We start from the raw sequence: 21,995 nt of genomic DNA, 5'->3' as shown, positions 1-21,995 counted from the left end.
GAGTATTCCCCTTGCTCTGCATCCTCTCCAACATAAACTGTCACCAGTGTTTTTGATCACACCCATTCTGACAGGTGTAAGTTGGTATATTAGACTTATTTTGATTTGCATTTCCCTGATGACTAAGGATGTTGAGCAATTCCTTAAATGTCTTTTGGCCACTCGAGATTCTTCTATTGAGAATACACTGTTCAACTCTGTAGCCCATTTTTCAATTGTTCAGTATTATGTCTATTTTCTTGAATTCTTTTAGAGATCAGCCCTCTGTCAGATGTGGGGTTGGTGAAGATCTTTTCCCATTCTGTAGGCTGTCTTTTTGTCTTATTAACCATGTACTTTACCCTACAAAAGCTTCTCAGTTTTAGGAAGTCCCATTTATTAATTGTTGCTCTCAGTGTCTGTGCTCCTGTTATATTTAGGAAGTGGTCTCCTGTGCCAATATGTTCAAGAATACTTCCTTCTCTCTTCTGTCAAGTTCAGTGTAACTGGATTTATGTTGAGGTCTTTGATCCACTTGGACTTTTGTGCATGGCAACAGATATGGATCTACTTGCAATCTTCTACATGTTGACATCCAGTTATGCCAGCACCATTTGTTGAAGATGCTTTTTTCCCCATAGTACAGTTTTGGCTTCTTTGTCAAAAATCAGGTGTTCACAGGTGTGCGGATTAATGTCAGGGTCTTCAATTTGATTCACTTGGTCCACATGTAAGTCTTTATGCCAGTACCCAGCTGTTTGTATGACTATAGCTCTATAGTAGAGCTTGAGGTCAGGGATCATGATGCCTCCAAACGTTGCTTCATTGTACAGAATTCTTTTAGCTATCCTAGGTTTTTTGTTTTTCCATGTGAAGTTGAGTATTGTTCTTTCCAGGTCTATGAAGAATTGTGTTGGGATTTTGATGGGGATTTCATTGAATCTATATATTGTTTTTGGTAAGATTTGCCATTTTTACTATGTTAATCCTACCTATCCATGAGCATGGGAGATCTTTCCATTTTCTGATATCTTCAATTTCTTTCTTCAGAGACTTAAAGTTCTTATCATACAATTCCTTCACTTGCTTAGAGTTATCCCCAAGGTATTGTATATTGTTTGTGGCTATAGTAAAGGGTGATGTTTCTCTTATTTCTTTCTCAGCCCATTTATCATTTGTATATAGGAGGGCTACTGATTTTTAATATTATACCCTGCCACATTGCTGAAGGAGTTTAACCTTTAGGCCCTGGATTTAGGGTCAGAATTGGGTATAATCTCAGGGTCAAGGTATGTTTCTTTGGTTCTAGTTTCAGGACCAAAGCCTAACTGTCTCTGGTCAGGGTTTGTTTCTTTGACTGGCCCTTTTCCATTACATTACCCATAGCAATTTCATTATAATATTCACATACATGCCTATACAGCATTTTGGTTAAACTGTTCTGCTCCATTTCACTTCCTCCACTTCCTATCTGGGACAAATACTTTCTTTTACAAAGGCTCAGCGCTCTTCTCGTGGACATCCACAGGAGAAGAAAATGAATTTCTATTTGTGGAATGTTTCTTTTATATGATAATCCCTAGTTGTAGCTATTTTCTGTACAGCAGAGCAGATCAGTGGTCACTGTGCCTTCAGTATGGTCTCTTTCCCCAGAAACTGAACCTATGCTACACTCTGATCCAGTTTCTTTATGTAAATTATCCTCTGGATTTTTCTTGTATTTCTAGGACCTTAAAGGCATCATTAGGCTGTTTGGGATATCTCAGATTTCAGGTCATAATTAACAGCCATAATCTACCATCCTAAAATTAAATTATTTTTTTTCTAGCTTTGTGTGTCCTGAAATTTCCCACAAATTACAGTGGATGAAATTGAGCTGAACATCTTGTTCTATCCATGGTAAGAGGGCAGCCTTGAAAAGGATGTCAGGATCTTAAATCAAGCTTGAGGTGCATTCAGAAAGGTGATGCTTGCCTGCTACCTTTCCACACATGCTCAAGTGGCTGTCAAGATCCGTGAGAAACAATGCTCTGGCTAACATCAGTTCTGATGTAAAAATCCTTCAATCTTTGGAATACAGTAACATTGTTCATTTTTTCACATCATTGACACACTGACAATGACTATGTGGTCATGGAGTATGTTGCAGGAAAAGATATGGAGGTTTTCCTCAGGGAAGTAGGCTATCTAAAGGAGGAGACCACTAGACCAATATTCCAACAGGTCATGTCAGTGGTGCACTTTCTCCACCAAAGACACATTGCAAATTGTGATCTTAAATTAGAGAATATCCTTCCTGATGGAGCAGGAAACATGAAGCTTTGTAATTTGGGTATAAGCCACTCAAGCTTGCACAGTGGCAGAAGCTGGAAGAAGTCTGTGGCTCCTTGCTCTATTAGGCCTCAAAGACACTAGCAAGAAAACCTTATGATGAACTAGCAGGTGATATGTGTAGCCTGGGCATCATCCTGTATTTCCTGGTCACTGGGGACTTGCCATATGTAGAAACCACCATTGATGGCATGCACAGGATCACCACTACAGTGTACCTCATTCCCTACCATTTCTCAAAACCCTGTCACACTATCATTGCACAATTACTCACGGTGCCCGTCTGGTACAGGCAAACAATATATCAGGTTGTGGAAAAATCATGGCTGAGCCACACTCAAGAACATGTATTAACTGCCACTAAGAAATTCCTTCACAGGGTCAAAGAGACTATGTGCATCATCAGCTCTACTTAAGAAGAGATTGTGTTATTCCTAAGACACAGGCCACTACAAAACATAACAGCAACAATCAATATTGTGAAATATCAACTGAGCCTTGGGATAAACATCAGCAAGATAAGCCCTGGTTAAATATGACCCCTGCAGACCTACTTAGCCTCCCTCTCCCCTTGAAGAGGAAAGCTAATGATTCAGCATTTCTAATCGGTACAGAAACTAGGAACACTTTCAGAAAGAGGATGGGTAAGAAAGAGGCAATGGAGGGGAGGAGCTACACCATGCTCCGCAGATACTCATGCATGGATGTGATGCCCTGTTCAGCACCCAGACCCCAAATAAACTAACAGCCACAATTAATACTCAGAAATATCAATTGAGTATTGGGGAGAGCCATCAACAAGATGGTATACCCTGGTTAATTATGATCCATGCAGGATCTCTTAGCCTCCCTGTCACCTAAAGAAGAGAGCTAGTCAACCAGCTTTTTCAATCAGTATAGAAGCTAGGAAGAGTCCCTTTCAGGAAGAGGGTGTAGAAAAAAGAGGCACAGGATGTCGAAGTTTCAGCATGTTCCACAAATACACCTTCATGGATGTGATGCCCTGTTCAGCACCCAGGTGCCAAATAATAAACTAAGAGCCACAATCAATATTCTGAAATACCAACTGAGCATCTGGGACAGCCATCAACACAATGAGACTCACTGGATAAATATGCTCCGTGCAGGTCTTCTCAGCCTCCCACTCCCTTGAAGGAGGGAGCTAGTGAGATAGTGTTTCTGATCAGTAAAGAAGCTGTAAAGAGTCAATTTCAGGAGGAGAATGTGGAAGAAAGAGGCAAGAGATGTGGAAGCTACACCATGGTCCACAGATACACCTGCCTGTCAAGATCCATGAAAACCACCACAATGGTCTGGCTCACATCAGCTCTGAAGTAAATATCCTTCAATCTTTGGAACACAGTAACATAGTTGTCATTGACACACTGACAGTGACTTATGTGGTCATGGAATATGTTGCAGGAAAAGAACCGGAGATGTTCCTCGGGGAGATAGACTATCTAGTGGACGAGACCACTAGACCAGTATTCCAAAAGGTCATGTTATCAATGCACTTTCTCCACCAAAGACACATTGCACATCATAATAAATTAGAGAATATCCTTCTGGATGGAGCTGACAAGGCCAAGCTGTGTGATTTTGGTATGGCAACTCAGCTTGCAGAGGGTAAGATATTGGAGGAGGTCTGTGGATCCTTGTCATATTGGGTACCAGATTTTGGCAAGAAAACCCTATAATGAACTGTCAGGTGATATGTTGAGCCTTGGCATTGTCCTATATGACCTGGTTACTGGACATTTTCCAAATATAGAAAACACACTTGATGATATCCACAGGATCACCACAAAATCTGCCCCTTTCCCTACCATTTGTCAAAATACTGTCACATTATCATTGCACAATTACTCAGGATTCCCTTTTGGCTCAAGCTATCAATATATCAGGTTGTAGAAGAAGATATGCTGGGCCACATTCAAGAAGCAAGTATTGCCTGTCGCTAAGAAAATCCTTCACATGGTCGTAGAGATTATGTGCATCATTGGCTCTACCTATAAAGAGATTGTGTCATTCCTAACACACAGTCAACTAAAAACATAACAGCAACAATCAATAGTGTGAATTGAGCATGGGAATAGACATCAGCAAGATAAGCCCTGGCTAAATATGATCCCTGCAGGTCTTCTTACCCTCCCTCTCCCCTTCAAGAGAGCTAGTGATCTGGGATTTCTGATCCCAGTATAGAAGCTGGGAAAAGTCAGTTTCAGGAAGAGGGTATGTAGAAAGAGGCAAGGGATACAAAAGCTACAACCATCCTCAACAGATACTCCTGTCTAGAGTGATGTCCTGTTCAGCACCCAGGCACCAAATAATAAACAGCAACAATCAATATTCTGAAATATCTATTGTGCCTTAGGGAGAGCCATCAGCAAGATGAGATGCTCTGGTAAAATGTGATCCAAGCATGTCTTAGCCTCCCTCTCCTCCTAAAAAGAGACCTAGGGAACCAGGTTTTTCCATCATTATACAAGCTGGGAAGTATCAGTTTCAGGATGAGGGTGTTTAGAATGAGGCAAGGAATGGAGAAGCACATGATGCACAGATACTCCTTCCTGAATGTGATGCCCTGTTCAGTACCCAGGAGTCAGATAATATACTAACAACCACAATCAATATTCTGAAATGCCAGTAAGTACTGGGGACAGCCATCAGCAAGATGATATGCCCTGGTTAATTATAATCCATGAAGGAATTCTTAGCCTCCCCTCCTCTTAAAGAAGAGAGCTAGTGAACCAGCTTTTCCAGTCAGTACAGAAGCAGGGAAGAGTCAGTTTCTGGAAGAGATTGTGTAAGAAAGAAGCAAGGGATGCAGAAGCCTCATCATGATCCACAGATAACTTCTGCATGAATGTGATGCCCTGTTCAGCTCCCAGGCACCAAATAATAAACTAAGAGCCACAATCAATATTCAGGATTTACCACCTGAGCATTTGGGACAGCCATCAGCACAATGAGACTCCCTGGTTAAATATGCTCTCTGCAGGTCCTCTCAGCCTCCTGCTCCCCCACTGAAGAACAGAGCTATTGAAACAGTGCTCCAATCAGTAAAGAAGCTGTAAAGAGTCAATTTCAGGAGGAGAATGTGGAAGAAAGAGGCACACAATGCAGAAGCAACACCATGTTCTGCAGATACTCCTGCCTGTCAAGATCCTTCAGAAACAATGTTCTGGCTCACATCAGCTCTGAAGTAAACATCCTTCAGTCTTTGAACACAGTAACACAGCTGATTTTTTTTTCACGTCATTGACACACTGACAATGACTTATGTGGTCATGGAGTATGTTGCAGGTAAAAATATGGAGATGTTCCTCATGGAGATAGACTACCTAGTGGAGGAGACCACTAGAGCAATATTCCAACAGGTCATGTTAGCAGTGCAATTTCTCCACCAAAGACACATTGCACATCATCATATTAAGTTAGAGAATATCCTTCTGGATGGAGCTGACAACTCAGCTTGCAGAGGGGTAGGTGTTGGAGAAGGTCTGTGGATCCTTCCTCTATTAGGCACCAGACTGTGGCAAGAAAACCCTATAATGAACTGGCAGGTCATATGTTGAGCCTGGGCATTGTCCTATATGACCTGGTTACTGGACACTTTCCAAATACAGAAAACACACTTGATGATAAGCATAGGATAATCACGATGATAATGTGCCCCTTTCCCTACCATTTGTAAATACTGTCACATTATCATTGCACAATTACTCAGGATATCCTTTTAGCTCAAACTATCAATATATCAGGTTGTAGAAGAAGATATGCTGGGCCACATTCAAGAAGCAAGTATTGCCTGTCACTAAGAAAATCCTTCACATGGTCGTAGAGATTATGTGCATCATTGGCTCTACCTATAAAGAGATTGTGTCATTCCTAGCACACAGTCAACTAAAAACATAACAGCAACAATCAACAGTGTGAATTGAGCATGGGAATAGACATCAGCAAGATAAGCCCTGGTTAAATATGATCCCTGAAGTTCTTCTTATCATCCCTCTCCCCTTCAAGAGAGCTAGTGATCCAGCATTTCTGATCCCAGTATAGAAGCTGGGAAGAGTCAGTTTCAGGAGAGGGTGTGTAAGAAAGAGGCAAGGGATCCAGAAGCTACACCATCCTCAACAGATACTCCTGTCTAGAGGTGATGTCCTATTCAGTACCCAGGCACCAAATAAACAGCAACAATCAATATTCTGTAATATCTATTGTGCATTGGGGAGAGCCATCAGCAAGATTAGATGCCCTGGTGAAAGGTGACCCAAACAGATCTTCTTAGCCTCCCTCTCCTCTAAAAGAAAAGAGCAAGTGAACCAGCTTTTTCCATCAGTAAAGAAGCTGGAAGAGTCAGTTTCAGGAAGAGGGTGTGTAAGAATGAGGAAAGAGAAGCAGAAGCTACACCATGCTCCACAGATAGTCCTGCATGGATGTGATGCCCTGTTCAGCACCCAGGCACCAAATAATAAAATAGCCACAATCAATATTCTGAAATACCAACTGAGAACTGGGAACAGCCATCAGCAAGATGATGCACCCTGGTTGATTATAATCCATGCAGGTCCTCTTAGCCTCCCTGTCCCCTAAACAAGAGAGCTAGTGAACCAGCTTTTGAAGTCAGTATAGAAGCTGGGAAGAATCCCTTTCAGGAAGAATGTGTGGAAGAAACAGATGTTGAAGAAGTCTCACCATGATCCACAGATACGCCCGCATGGATGTGATGCCACGTTCAACACCCAGGTGCCAAATAAGGAAATAACAGTCACATTCAATATTCTGAAATACCAACTGAGCATCTGGGACAGCCATCAGCACAATGAGACTCCCTGTTTAAATATGCTCTCTTGCCGGGCGGTGGTGGCGCACGCCTTTAATCCCAGCACTCGGAAGGCAGAGCCAGGCGGATCTCTGTGAGTTCGAGGCCAGCCTGGGCTACCAAGTGAGTTCCAGGAGAGGCGCAAAGCCACACAGAGAAACCCTGTCTCGAAAAACCAAAAAAAAATAAATAAATAAATAAAATAAAATAAATATGCTCTCTGCAGGTCCTCTCAGCCTCCCATTCCCCTTGAAGAGAGCTAGTGAGACAGTGTTTCCCATCAGTACAGAAGCTGTAAAGAGTCAATTTCAAAAAGAGAATGTAGGATAAAGAGGCACACAATGCAGAAACTACACCATGTTCTACAGATACTCCTGCCTTTAAAAATCCTTCAGAAAAACCACAATGGTCTGGCTCACATCAGCTCTGAAGTAAACATCCTTCAATCTTTAGAACACAGTAACACAGTTCATCTTTTCATGTCATTGACACACTGACAACTTATGTGGTCATGGAGTATATGTTGCAGGAAAAGATCCAGAGATGTTCCTCAGGGAGATAGACTATCTAGTGGACAAGACCACTAGATCAATATTCCAACAGGTAATGTTAGCAGTGCACTTTCTCAACCCAAGACACATTGAACATTGTCATATTAAATTAGAGAATATTCTGGATGGAGTTGGCATGGCCAAGCTGTGTGATTTTGGTAAGGCAACACAGCTTGCAGAGGGTAAGATGTTGTAGGAGGTCTGTGGATCCTTGCTCTATTGGGTGCCAGAGTTTTTGACGAGGAAATCCTATAATGGACTGGCAGGTGATACATTGAGCCTGGGCATTTTCCTATAGGACCTGGTTATTGGGCACTTTCAAATGCAGAAAACACACTTGATGATATGCACAGGATAATCACCACAAAAATCTGCCTCTTTCCCTACCCATTCGTAAAAACCCTGTCACATTATCATTGCACAATTACTCAGGATTCCCTTTTGGCACAAGTTAACAATATATCAGGTTGTGGAAGAAGCTATGTGGGGCCATATTCAAGAACATGTATTGCCTGTCGCTAAGAAAATCCTTCCCAGGGTCTTAGAGACTAAGTACATCATCGGCTCTACCTGTGAAGAGATTGGGTCATTCCTAACACACGGGCAACTAAAAAACATACAGCAACAATCAATATTGTGAAATAGCAATTGAGCCTGGGGATAGACATCAGCAAGATAAGCCCTGGTTAAATATGATCCCTGTCGGCCTTCTTAGCCTCCCTCTCCCCTTGTAGAAGAGAGCTAGTGAACCAGCATTTCTAATCCCAAAATAGAAAGTGGAAAGAGTCAGTTTCAGGACAAGGGTGTGTAAGAAAGAGGTAAGGGATGCAGAAGATACACCATCATCAACAGATATTTCTGCATGGATGTGATGCCTTGTACAGCACCTAAGCGCCAAATAGTAAACTAACAGCCAAAATCAATATTCTGAAATAGCAACTGAGCACTGGGGATTAGCCATCATCAAGATGATACAGCCTGTTTAATTATGACCCATTCAGGACCTCTTAGATTCCCTGTCCCCTAAAGAAGAGAGCTAGTCAACCAGCGTTCTCAATCAGTATAGATCCCGGGAAGAGTCACTCTCAGAAAGAGGGTTTGGAAGAATGAGACAGAATGTCAAAGAAGATTCACCATGCTCCACAGATGCACCTGCATGAGTGTGATGCCCTGTTCATCATCCAAGCACCAAATAAACTAACAGCCGCAATCAATATTCTGAAATAACCACCTGAGCATCTGGGACAGCCATCAGCACAATGAGACTCCCTGGTTAAACATGTTCTGTGCAGGTCCTCTCAGTCTCCCGCTCCCCTTTAAGAAGAGAGCTAGTGAGACAGTGTTTTCCATCAGTACAGAAGCTGAAGAGTCAATTTCAGGAAGAGGATGTGGAAGAAAGGCAACAGATGCAGAAGCTACACCACGTTCTATAGATACTCCAGCCTGAAGGTGATGCCTTGTTCAGCATCCAGGCACCAAATAATAAGCTAACTGCAACAATCAATATTCTGAAATACCAATTGAGTTTGGGGACACTCAACTACAAGATAAGAATCCTTGGTTAAATACAATCGCTGCTAGTCCTATTAGCTCCTCTTTCCCCTTGAAGAGGAGAGCTTGTGAACCCTACATTCACTGTTGTCATGCAAAACACAGTGCAATGAAACAGACACCAGAACTTAGCTTCATATTCACTGCAGGTGAAGGCAGTGTGTATTCTCTAAACCATCACCACCAACACACACTGATAACCAGACGCACCGAGATACAGACACACTATTTCTTACAGCATCAGTATCATCACCTCTGCTCCACCTATACTGCTGTTGTTCAGGCACTGCTGGACACTGTCCTGACATTCTACATAGAGTGCTACGGGTCAGGTCCTACTGGACATCAACGGCTACCCAACATACAATGCTGTGTTCATAAGACACTGCAAAGCATCTCCCTGATGCTCCCACATAAAGTCATATCAGTATCAGGGGCTGTCCCCTCTTCAGGCCTTACCAGATACACCCCAATCCTGCTGCCAAGGTCATAACAAGGCTCTACTTGTTATCCAGCCCCCTGGACACTTCCCCCACCATGATAGCCTGAAACATACTCCTTGGTATCAGAACTTCCTCAATTCCTACCTGAGCCCTTATGTACTACTGTATATCATACTTCGGAACTCTACAGTACTGAGCCTTACATTGTGCCTAACAGCAGGCCATCCTCATCAAGTTCCTTTCCTACACCTGTGTTACTGCCTCAGAGCACAGCTAATCTTCAGCCATGCTAACTCCCCTGCCACTGACTAGTAGTATATGTGGGCAGCAGAATGGTGGGATGCTAGGTAATGGTTGATGTCTAGTATTGTATGCATGCCTGCATCTGCACAAGAATTGCAATAAGATCCTTGCACCTAGAGGACTGTGTATCGAAGTGATACACATATTAGGTAAGTCCTAATCTCTAAATGTATATGTGGTTTATGGGCTGTAGGTGTCCATCAGGTCCTGGCACCTAGTACTTTTGGGGTATGATGTGTCCAGGACAGTAGAGCCTGGTGTCTTGCCATCATTGTGAGGCAGCAGAAGGCTGGTGTGTTCTGAATGGGTTACATCTAGCCATGCGTGTGGAGCAGGGATGGGGAGCGTGCAGCTCTAGGCTTTCTGGGCTCCAGGAAAAGCAGCATGGGACTCACCAATTCCTGCAAGTCCTATATATTTCCTATCTTGAAGCTCGTTCTTCTACTGAGCTGAGGTATTTGGGAGTCAAGAGCAAAGCTGGCCATCAGTGCTGAAGTGACCACCCAACTTTGGATAGTGCTTATTCTGCTTCTATTCCACATCTTCATGCAGTAATCTTGTGGGTTGCATGGGTGTAAAAGAGTGGTGAGCAGAGCACATCTGCCTGTCTTCCTGGACATTCACTTATACTGCTAAGCAGTAAACCGGCCTCTTGGCATAGAACAGGGATTTGTTCTCTTCTGGGGTGTGTCAGAGGCCAGGCTTTCGCTAGATGTCCTAAAGAGTTGTCACCTCAAGCCATTCTCCAGTTTATTTCTTGGTTGGTGGCTTCAGAGTTCACGTCTGAACAGGTCATCTCTGTGTTGTTTTTGATCCTCCTCATGAGGCAGAAACTTATGTAGGTCTCTTCTGTAACTGTTACATGAACATTGTAGTGTTTGGATCTGGGGTTGGTATAATATTTGAGACTGTGTTCAGTTTTCTAATGGGTTCACTATGGTTTGCTTTTACATAGTTGTCCTGCAACCCTTTAAAGATAGGCCATTTTCACTGCCTTGGTTTCCCCAGGTGTCACTGACAGTGTAGGTGGGTCTGTTGCTGGGGTTGTGTTGGAATCCACGTGTCCAGTTTCTGTTCCTTCCCTGTTGCACTTCCTGGATTTCTGAGGCTTTGTGGGAAGTGCTGGGAGCAGAGGTGCAGGGTCTGGAGGAATCTCTTCCGCCTTCTGCTGTCTCTTCTAGGATTAGACCCCACTGGGTGTTACATTTTGTGTTTGACGAAAAGATCTGTCACCCTAACAATAGTGACTGCTGCTGAGGAACAGGGGTGTCTGAGAGTTTTATTCCTTTGGATTGTTCTCAGCTATGCCAAAGTGTTCTGAATGTCAGGATAAATTCTGGTGGAACTCTACTTCAGCATTTCAGTATTTGATTGTTTGTACATTGTCTCTATCCAACACCAGTGAAATACAGTACAAGTGGATGACCTCAAGTGTACCACCTTCATGTTATTAGTGGCCTTGGAAATAGGGTCCCCAGACACTTCCTTTTTCAGGCAATCCAGTCTAGAGGCCATGCAAAGACATTTGCATATTTGCTTCCCAAGGCTCTCCCGGGACACTCCTTTTTATCTATACAGGCAGGTTTCCTAGGTCATCTGTGAGGACAGAGAGGCATAGGTGACCTTTCTGAACCGTCAAAATACACACAGCATCAATTTGGGGTGGGGATTCAACAAGAACCCGTCCACACTGGGAGACTTTCTGGAGTATCCTCCTGTTGTCTCCAGATCTTGCTTAGAATTGGGGGTGGTGATCTGTGGTTAGATGCTGGAACAGAAACCATTTCATTGCCCTCCACAGCATGCCCTCCTGAAGCTTTGTGGAGCCTCTGAGCTCCTCTGGAGCTCAGGAAATGATCTACTAGTTCTCTAGTCAAATGGGAGGCTGGAATGTTCTCCTCCATCACTGGCACTAGTGCTGAGTGTGCATGTCCTCAGGTCAGGAATTCCCTGGGTACATGTTTCAGAATGTGGCCAGGCACCTACAAGAGAAGAAATATTATAGACCAAAGAAGATGGCTGAGAGTTCACCATTCCCCAAGCACAAGACCTGTTAACTTGGCAGATAATGGCAGGTTTACTTTTAGTGGAATTTAGGGACTATTGAGGCAGGTATAATAATGCCCATTGTCTTCCTTAGGCCAACATCATTAGGGTTCCCTCAGGGACCTCTGGCTACAGAGAATGATTTCTCATGGCTGCCCTGCTACTTTGCAGGAAGTAAGGTTTGGGAACAAAGAAGGAAAAGCAGTTCTCCAGCATCATGTCTAAACACAGGCATTCTGCTTCCTACACCCCATCTCACTTACACTTCTCTACACCATACTTGGTGATACATACTTGGTGAAAATAAGCTTCCATGATAGAACATGTCCGAAGAACCTGCAGATATTAGAAGAGAAAGGATGGCAAATAGAGTTCTGGAGCTGACCTGTGAGACTCCAAGTGATTCAGCTGTACCAAATTGGTCATCATGGCTTGGTCACTGGGTCACTTGGTGGAATTTAAACAGTGTCCCATGAAACATGCTATCTCCAGAAGAGCATCTAAAGGACTCACCTTTGTCCTCTGTGAGGGGGATACTTGTTGACAGATTTGGGATGATGGGTGTGAATGTCCTGCTACAAGTAACTGGTACTGCTTGCACCTGATCTTGCTCCATCCAGCAGACAGACAGTGAAGCGGGGAGGTGCTGGGTGTGGGTGCCTGGCCTTCAGCTGTAGAAAGCTAAAGGCAGCAACAAGACTCTAGTATCAGGGACACCCAAAGTCCCAACAGGACCCAAGGCAAATGTCAGGATAAAGAGATGTAAACCTCACATCTCTTTATACTGAGATTCACCTTAAGAGACTATCACCTGCGTCTGGAGCTAGTGATTCTTCTGAACTGTCTGTCCTGGGATTCACTGACCTGCCTACAGCATCCAAGTCTCTCTTCCCAGGCCTTAGCTTCAGAAAAGTGCATAAGGACTGAAACATCCCAGCGATGTAGAGCAGCTATGGCCACATAAGCAAGAAGCTCAGTGTTTCTGGGTTGGTTTTCCTTGCAAGGCTCTGTATATCATCCTGCTCACGTTCTTCAGTCCATTACAGACTAAGTAGCTGGCCAATGGGAGAATGCCAGTCCTCCTATACAGGTGTAAGAAGATACTCACTTTCTTCTCCATAAACTGTTCCTCTGTATGGTTTGGGAACAGAGGGTCAGACGGGAGAGATGTGACACTTGCCCCAAGTTATCCCAAGATCCCTCTGAATCCATTTCTCTGATTTCTGACATGTTTCTATGCATCATGAACTCAATGTCCACTTTCCTTGGAATTGAAAAGACTGGCTATGGCAGCATCATGCTTATTTGTCTGTATACAAGTGTCAAGGCTAAACCAAATCACAGAAACCTCTCTCATACAACTGGATTAAACTTAGTGGTCTCAGTGATGCCTTCAGCCATGTGAGGCCTACAACGAGACCTGGCAATCAGTCCCTTCTGAGTGTCCACTCTTCATTAAAGAGAGTAGTGACCTGTCTGAAGCTTGTCTAAACCACCACCAAAGACAATTTTCACAGTAGGATATCCAAGCAGACAGCTTGGCTAAATGTCCCAACTCTGGGTTCAACAAGACTCTGTCTAGGGCTGACCGCTGATATTGGATCTGAATAAAAAGTGGTTCCAAGACTGCTAAGTCATGTGTCCACTGTGCCCCAGGACAGGCAAGCAATACGCACCTTCCAAAGTGGAGCATTTAGCCAGTCTCAACCTGCATAGAGGATTATCACTCCAAAAGATGACATATGGAAGGCTCAGTCTTAAGAACTTTGAAAAAAATAGTATATAATCTTGACTCTTATATCCTTCCTGGCCATCCATCTTCAAGTGGCTCCTCCCCTCTTACTCTACCATAGTTTTGGAGATTTCTTCCCCCTAAACCTTCATTCCCCTCTAATTATTTCTTTTTTTAGCCGACTCATTCTGGCTGCCTCTGCAACCTCTGCTTCTCATGCTCTACTGTCCACCTTCAGCTAAACTATTTCCTGTTAATGGTGGTGGTGCTGTGGGACTGTTCCTTTGGAAACCAGATTTGCTAATCTGCATACCTATAATTATCCTGTGTTGGTTGCAATGCACATTAGAAAATATTTGGATTAAGAAACACAGAAGTGCATCCTGGGCACCCCATGTCACTGCATGTGTGTACCTGCACTGCTCTCCACTTCCAGTGGTGCCACTTCCTTCTCAGAAACGTGGTGTCTTGGTGAGGCTGGCAGGCAGCAGCACAGGAGTCTCACCCAGTTCCCAATCCTCTTCTTAACCCTTTTCCAGCCTTGAGATGGATTGCTGGCAGAAGGTGCAGTTACACCTTTGGGAGGGACACCTTCAAAGTTGTTCTTGGATATTGCCTGATGGGAATATCTGCACACACAATCTAAGTGAAGATGTGCTGGGCCTGCCCCTCCTGCAGACAGCCCACTTTCTCAATATGGCTCACCAGATCTCCCAAGAAGCATGCTCCATCACCAGATAGGTGTGCTCTTCGGTGTTGATGATGTGGAACACCTTGATGATGTTTGGGTGGTCCAGCGTCTTCACGATGTCGATTTCAGTTCTGTTGTTGTGGTCATTATTCTCACCATTTTCCAGGATCTTGATGGCAACCTGCACCTCTGTGTGGAGGTGGCAGGCCAGTTTCACCTCAGCAAAGGTCCCTTTGCCAAGGGTCCTGAGTATGATGTAATGATCTGTAAGGTTCTCCTCTTGAGAGGTGCTGGCCTTCAGGTCCAGCTGCATTGACACCTCCTCTCTGGTCTTGCTATTATGTCTCTTGATAATTTCCATGGCAACACCAACTGGACAAAACCAGATTAAAACAATGAGAAGTAGGCCCAGGGGAAGAGTTTATGGCTTTCAATTTCTACATGGAGAAGTGTCAGGGATGTGAAGCAACCTTACATTGACCTTGTGGATACAGAAAAATAATAAACTAAACCCCAAAAAAGTACCTGACAAACATTCTGAAGATGAGAATAGAACCTAAGAAAATGGGCAATAATGAGCATATCAAAGGCATAACAACTAGATTATTGAAAAGGAAGAACAAAACAGAGACCTTACCAAAAGTGATCAAAGACATCATGTAAATCTACAGCCAAACTCTGGTGCTGTTATAGCAAAAATGGCTGGAATCACAAGAATCACACAGGAGTGGGTTGTTTTTTTTTTCGGCAATTAATAAGGTGTTTTATTTTGATATCCTGTCAACATTTTTGAAGATAAAATGTGTTAATAAGTCTATGCAAACCAAACCATTTCATATGCAGTCTTAGGAATACATTTTGCTTCCTTGTTCACCACTGAGTTCTCAATAACTGAAACAATGGAAATCACCTAACTTGAACACTTGAGACATTTTCTTAATGAAAGTGTAGACTACAAATATCGACAGACAATCAACATTCCTGAAGAAATAACTATATCAGAGGGACTAGAAAAAAAATCATGCTGTACAGTTTAGCAGATGCTGTCCTATGCTGAGGGAAATGAATGCAACTTTAAAAAAAATCCAATACCAGATTCTAAAGTAATCCTCAAACAGTCTGCGTTATCAAAATAACTATTTTTCCTGTTCAAACTGTTTTACTCTGAGATAATTTGATGAATCTGATGATAGCATATTTATCAACACCATACTAAAAAGCATTCTTTAAATAATGTGGAATATCATTCTGTATTAGTTAAATAGTCATTTGCTTTCATGTAAACTCAAATCATGAAGCATATCACAGAAATCCATCATATTAATCATATATTATAAATCTTAACTACATTTATAATTATAATTTTTAAAGTTTTTAATTTAATCTTTTAATATTTGTGATAATTTCATATATGATTATTCAATTTACATTATTTTCTTCTACTTTTTTTTCAGATCTGGCAATGTTTCCTTGAGGGCAGATGTAACAAGTATGATGTTTTCTGATAACATGATTAGTATGAAGCCAATGTCCCAAGGTTTCTCTGTTCTCTATGTAGAGTTATAACAAAGAGGCTATTTAGGAGTCAGTAATGTCAACACTTGGCACATTCAAGTTGTTCAAGTTTCCTAGTACTGTTAGCTATTTTTTTAAGTAAAATGATTTTTTTATTCTTTCTCATATTACACCTTGACTATAGTTTTCCCACTCCCCTCCCCCAGACTCTTTCTCTTCTTTCCCCAGATCTATCCTCCCACCATTTCCCCTCAGAAAAGGGCAAGCCTCCCAGGCACATCAACCATAGGGCATAATATACTACTATAAACCAGGCATATACTATCATATCAAGCCTGGGCAAGGCAACCCAGTAGGAGGAAAAGGGTCCCAGAACTAGGCAAAAGAGTCAGTGGCCACCCCCACTCCCACTGTTAAGAATCATACAGTAACATCAAGGTACTCAGCCATAACAAATATACCTAGGACCTAGGTAAAACCCCTTATAAATGCTCTCTGATCTCTGTGAGCCCCCATGAGTCGTCAGTTGATTTTGTGGCTGTATTCCCATAGTGTCCCTGACCCCTCTGGTTCTTCTGTTCCTTCATTTGAAAGTATTTTGAAATCCCATAATAGTATGAATTATAAAACTGTAGCAAATGAGCAAATTTCTAAACATTGATAAACTAGCAAAACTGAAAAGAGCACATAAAACCCTAACTAGATCAATAATGAGAAACATAGTTCAATATTCATTGAAAAAAATCTCAAGAAAATAGCTTTGATCCAGTGGTATGATTGGGTTCCATCTTGCTGCATAGCTGGAAAAGGGCCCTATGGAAATCCCCAAAGCTAACATCTACTGCCAAGACTATTGCTTATATGCAACCTTATTGTTATACCCTATTGCTGAAGACAACACCCATTTATGTCAGCCAACATGGAGAAGTTGAACTGGTGCATAACTAGAAACTTCACCTCTACTGACTGACATTCATGATACAAGAATGTACTTTGCATTCTACTGAAGGAGAAAGATAATCATCACTATCATTCAGTTACAAACACTAGGACAACAGTGACCCATTTGCAAAATGGACTGATACAACAGTGGCACAAATACAATTGCAGTAACCAACCACTTTCTGATTGGATTTGAGACTCAATCCAGGAGAAAGAAGTCATTCCTGACACTGCTAAAGTGGCCAAGAAACTGAGTTTATGGCCCTATGGGCAAACCTGATACTATTATTCTACTTAAGAAACAATGATAAAATGACTCGATGATATACTGATTATGTGTGTGTGTGTATGTATATATATACATATGTCTCAAAGAGCCCACACTAGTGACACCCTTTCTTGCAGGAGATTGAACTAACACAGAGACTCACAACAATGTAGAGAGAGTGTGAGCCTTTGTAATATTCAGTCCTAAATGGGATGGATGGCTTCATGAAAATCTTCCCTCAAGGTTCAGGGAGCTATTCAGAAGAGGAGATAGAAACATACTAAGAGCCAGAGGTAATAGACAATTCCAAGGAAACAGTGTATTTCAGATATAACAGGACTGATGAACACATGAACTCACAGAACGGTAGCTATATATACAAGTATACAAAGGTTCAAGCCAGATGGGGGTTCTAGTACCAAAGAGAGGGGGTCGACACAGGGTTCCATCCCTAACAAAGTAGACATCTGCAATTGTTTCCTAATGGCAAAGGAAAAATCAGTTTTGTCCAGTGGATTCTCACTGGGTATCTTAACCACTCTTCTGGGTAGAACTGATGCCTTGGAATTATTGGCAAACACTAAATGAACTCAATAGAATTCTGGTACACTACTGGGATCATTTCCCTTACTTTGGGCATTTTATAGGTCTTGATTGGTTATTTTGATTTTTCTTTTGCTCTGTGTTTTATTTATATTTTAATAGAAAGAGATAGCCAATAATGCTAGATGGGAAGGGAGGTAAGAAGTGTCTGGGAGGAATTCAACCAGGAGGAAGATGATCAAAATGTATTGTCTAAAAGATTTTCATTGCTTTCTCACTCTATCCCTGTTCTGGCTCAACCATCCTGTTCCCTATGTTCTCATCCCCTATCTCCTACCCTCCATTACCCTCCCTGCTCATGCCCACTTTACTCATGGAAATTTCATCTATTTCCTCTTCCCAGGGCAATCCATGCATCCCTCTTTGGGTCTTCCTTGTTAGCTACCTTCTCTGGAGTTGTGGGTTGTAATCTGGTTATCCTTTGCTTTACATCTAGTATCCACTTATGAGTGAGTACATGCCATGTTTGTCCTTCTGAGTCTGGGTTACCTCACTCAGGATGGTATTTTCTAGTTCCATTCATTTACCTACCTCTGCATGGCGAGACAGTTGTGTAGTCTGATCTGCTTGGGGGGCCCTCTAGCGGTAGGATTGGAATCTATCCCTGGGACATGAGTGGGCTTTTTGGAGCCCACTACCTATATGATGGGACAACTCATGCAGCCTTGAAGCAGAGGAAGGGGTATGGACTTGCCTCTACTGGATGTGCCTCCCCTAGAGGCCTTGCCTTCTCATGGGGAGGAGTGGAGCAAGGGTTGGGAGAGGGAAGCTGGTGGGCAGGAGGAGGGAAGAGGGGGATCTTTGATTGGTGTGAAAAATTAATGGAAAAATTTTTCTTAATAAAGAAAAATAAAAATTAAAAAGATTTTCAATGACAAAATATCAAAAAGTAAAAGACCAGTATGAATGTATTCGTGTATGAATTCTACCCAACTTATAAAAAGAATTAACACTAATATTTCTCCAACTATTCAATAAGGGAGAAGGAAAGAGACTTTGTAACACGTTCTAGAAAGCCTGCAGGAGCCTACAGGAACCAGACCTGATGACTTGAGCTCCCTCCTTTTATCTCACATGTCAGAAAAAGGGCACTGGCTCCCACAAGTTTTCCCCTGAATTCCATGTCTGCGTTGTGGCACAGACAAACACACAAACAGCAAAATTAATAGAACACTGGAGGAGGTGGGAATGGGGGGTGGGCTGGGGGGAAGGTGAGGGGGGCTGGAGAGGGGAGAACAAGGGAATCCGTGGCTGATATGTAGAACTGAATTGTATTGCAAAATAAAAATTAAAATTAAAAAAATACCCTTAATGTAAAATAAAGAGAAATTATGTCAGCAGTTTGTGTACCTAGATGTGATAATCCTTAGTGAAAGTACTTGAAACATTCCAGCAAGTTCAACACATACACAAGGCCATGTTCACGATCAAGATGAGTTCATCACTGAAGAACATAAGGACAATTCTAATATAAAAATTGACAAATAAAACATGTGAAGAGGATACAGGGCAAATAGCCCATAGCTCCAAGATGAAATTTAGCGGGTTTTTTTTTTTTTCAGAAAATAGTTGCAAATGAAGATGACCTTCTGTGTGACGTGCCAGTAAATTTGAGGGAACATAAGATAGGCCAGTGAGGACAAGGAATAGGACAGCAGTCTCCATGATATGGTTCACAGTGACCTGGGAAGGAGCCTCGATGCCTCAGCCACCACAGACTCTTTAGACTGAAGAGTGATGCAAGAGTCCTAGGTAGTTCAGAATCCAGGCTTGGGCTCCCGATTAGCCACCAAGTAGGAACAAGGTCTGATGGCCTTATCTGCACTCCAGTGGTTTTGACAACAAAGAGAACAGTGTGGGTCCCATGAAAGAAAAACAGTCTTAGTAGACAGCAGCCAATCGGGTTGTACCTGGTGTTGCTTGAGTAGAACAGAAACCCCTCTTCCAAATCTGTGCCTTAATACACCGTCTGTGCACACTGCCTCCGCCACTGGTGTCCTTGTTGTGAAAGCTCTGCCTTCAACATCACATAACTGGCACCAACTGTCTCTTAGCCACCTACCTCGTGCTGTGTGACCTGATTAGTAACATGTACAGAACTGAGCCAATCAGATTGGATAGCCAATCAGAACTCCCTCATTGGTCAGGTTGAGGTCACGTGACTGGGGTCTGCCCCATAGTGATTTGGCGCTCACCTGGACTGCTGATGGGAGTCCTGTGAGAGCAGGGTTAGAGCAGAAGTCTTTGCTTGTTCTGTGCCTTTTATGCAGAGACATCCCAGCTAGTCTGCAATCCCCCACACTTCCCTTCAAGGGTCTCCTTTCAGTTGTGAAAATAGACATGGTTTCTGAAGGTTGGGTTGCGGTTTGGTCCGTTTCTATTCTCTCCTTTGTGAAAGAGTCATCAGTCCATATTGGAGCACAGTTGACTTGTGATCACACCTAAATGGAACAACAGACCCTCAGAAATTCCTATCCTCAAACAACTAATAGTTTGAAACAGAAAGCCAGGCTCTCTTAAGAATCCAGTATCCAGCTGGACAGTGGTGTCGCATGCCTTTAATCCCAGCACTCGGGAGGCAGAGCCAGGCAGATCTCTGTGAGTTCGAGGCAGCCTGGTCTACAGAGCGAGAAACCCTGTCTCAAAAAACCAAAAAAGAATCCAGCAACCATGTCTTGAGTGCATGCTGGCATTTCCTAGGAGCCCCCCCCCCCTTCCTTAATGCCAGTCCTTAGGTCTATGTTAAAAACCTTTACTTTGCAAGCTCAAAAGTTGCATCATCAACTAGCCATAGTTTGTCGCGTCTATACTTGTTATCAATAGCCTAAAGTTAAAACAATACAAAACATTACCAAACCAATCCATTATTTTCCTCACCAACTTTCCCCATTCCTTGTACTGTTTTTGTGATGAGTCATTTTAATCCATATTTCTCAGTTGTAGCAACTTCCAAAAATTCCATTCGTGTGATTTCTTGTACTTCGGGAAAACACTGTCAATTACTTGCAGAACTAGTCCTCAAATTCCCGGATGAAGTTTTTACATTTCCTCAGCATCCCTGCCCAACCTGAACTAGGTCCTTTAAGGGCTGTTGTTCTCATGTGGTTTTTGAGAACCTCACACATGAAGACTGCATCTCAATCTCTCCTGACAACTCCCTTCCCCCTTGTGCCTCAGCTTATCCCATGTAACCCTCCCAAAATTATGATCTCTTTAAAGAGCCACATGCATGTATGTGTGGTTTGTACATATACATACACACATGTATATACAACCTACTGAGTCCAATTAGCTTTGTTTATTTGTCCCTGTGTCCAGGGCAGGGACTGAACATCCTATATGGGAGCTTTTCCTTGGAGGAGACTGACTCTCCCTCTCTCAGCAGGTACTGACAACTGTAACTCTTCTTCTAGTGGTGTCCATGTGGAATTCTCCCTGTCCCATTTGCATGTGAACAGCCCTTATCAGGTTCCTCTTGCATATGTAAACACATTGAGGCAGAGCTTACCTGTCCCATGAAAGGCACAATTGCAGGATCAGTCTAGATTTAGCACAGCATAGTCACTTCTCTGCATTTTGGCCAACTGTGGGTCTCTATAATAGTCTTATGTTTAAGAAGGAAACTGGTTAGATGAAGGTCAATTGCTACAATTATCTGTTTGTACAAGGTTATGCATTTGGAATACAATTAGATATTACATTGGTTTAGGAAAATGGAAGTAGTAGCTCTCTTCTACTAACTGGTCAATGACTTCTCCATCCAAGGTTAGTTGTCTAGGTTTATAGTACCAGACATATATCCTTTAGAAAGTTATTGCTTTATCCAAATAAAAACGCCACTATTGCAGTTATCTTGCAGGCCCATTCATTTTTGCAGTTCATAGAATTGCAGCTGGATATGGCAACAGATTTCTCCTCCACCTTGTCAGTTTACATAACACCTTGTGATACTATGAAGGGCAGTCCTCATGGAGGGAGGCTTTCAGACCTCGATTCCTCCAATTCCTGTGACTGAAGTACACAGTATCTTCACCAGTATGGTCTGACATTGAATCTGGGAGGCAACCAAGGACAACAGCAATGGCCTATCCTGGTTTGAGAGTCTCTTAGATTACCCTGTTCAACAAAAAGTTTCTCATTTCTGGCCCCAATGTTTTCGTTAGGCTATGATGCTTACAGTTAGTTTTATCACCTCAAATGATATAACTTCATTTC

General features: G+C 42.6%; 1 protein-coding gene across 1 annotated transcript in view; it reads right to left on the bottom strand.

Annotated features, from left to right (window-relative positions):
• LOC131926108 (sperm motility kinase X-like) overlaps positions 1–19,830 on the bottom strand; it is a 354,457-nt gene extending 334,627 nt beyond the window's left edge. Inside the window, exon 1 of the mRNA XM_059281412.1 lies at positions 19,691–19,830. The gene's annotated coding sequence lies outside the window, so the exon portion shown is untranslated. The remainder of the gene's footprint in view (positions 1–19,690) is intronic.
• Between the last annotated feature and the right edge of the window lie 2,165 nt (positions 19,831–21,995).

The sequence above is a fragment of the Peromyscus eremicus genome, chromosome 16_21 (genome assembly GCF_949786415.1).
Source record: "Peromyscus eremicus chromosome 16_21, PerEre_H2_v1, whole genome shotgun sequence".
NCBI lineage: Eukaryota > Metazoa > Chordata > Mammalia > Rodentia > Cricetidae > Peromyscus > Peromyscus eremicus.
This window is presented reverse-complemented; position numbering and strand designations above follow the sequence as displayed.